Here is a 388-nt window from a genome sequence, read left to right on the forward strand (position 1 = left end):
CTCCTTTGGTCAAAGTTATCTTCTTTATTCTTATATACCTTGTTTAAATATCTTTATCGTTGTTGGTGTTTTTTATTGGTCATTTTATCATTATCTTCTTTGATCGAAATTATCTAATTTATTCATATATATCCTATTTAAGCAACATTTTGCCGTTGTGTTATATTGATAATTTTATCACTGTCTCGTTTGGTCAAAATTATTTCATTTATTTATATATATCCCGTTAAAAAAATCGTTGCTGTTGTTTTTTTTATTGATGATTTTATCACTGTATCATTGTATCAAAATTATTTCATTTAGTTATATATATCCTATCTAAACATTTTTATCGTCTATATCATTCTTTGTTCATTTGATCATCAACTACTTCCCTTCATTAATTTCT

General features: G+C 24.2%; 1 protein-coding gene across 1 annotated transcript in view; it reads left to right on the forward strand.

The window, feature by feature from the left end:
* The window catches only part of LOC119590910, a gene marked incomplete in the record, with an annotated part of 40,794 nt that overhangs the window by 12,248 nt on the left and 28,158 nt on the right, over positions 1–388 (forward strand).

Source organism: Penaeus monodon, chromosome 28, assembly GCF_015228065.2.
Source record: "Penaeus monodon isolate SGIC_2016 chromosome 28, NSTDA_Pmon_1, whole genome shotgun sequence".
NCBI classification, from domain to species: Eukaryota; Metazoa; Arthropoda; class Malacostraca; order Decapoda; family Penaeidae; genus Penaeus; species Penaeus monodon.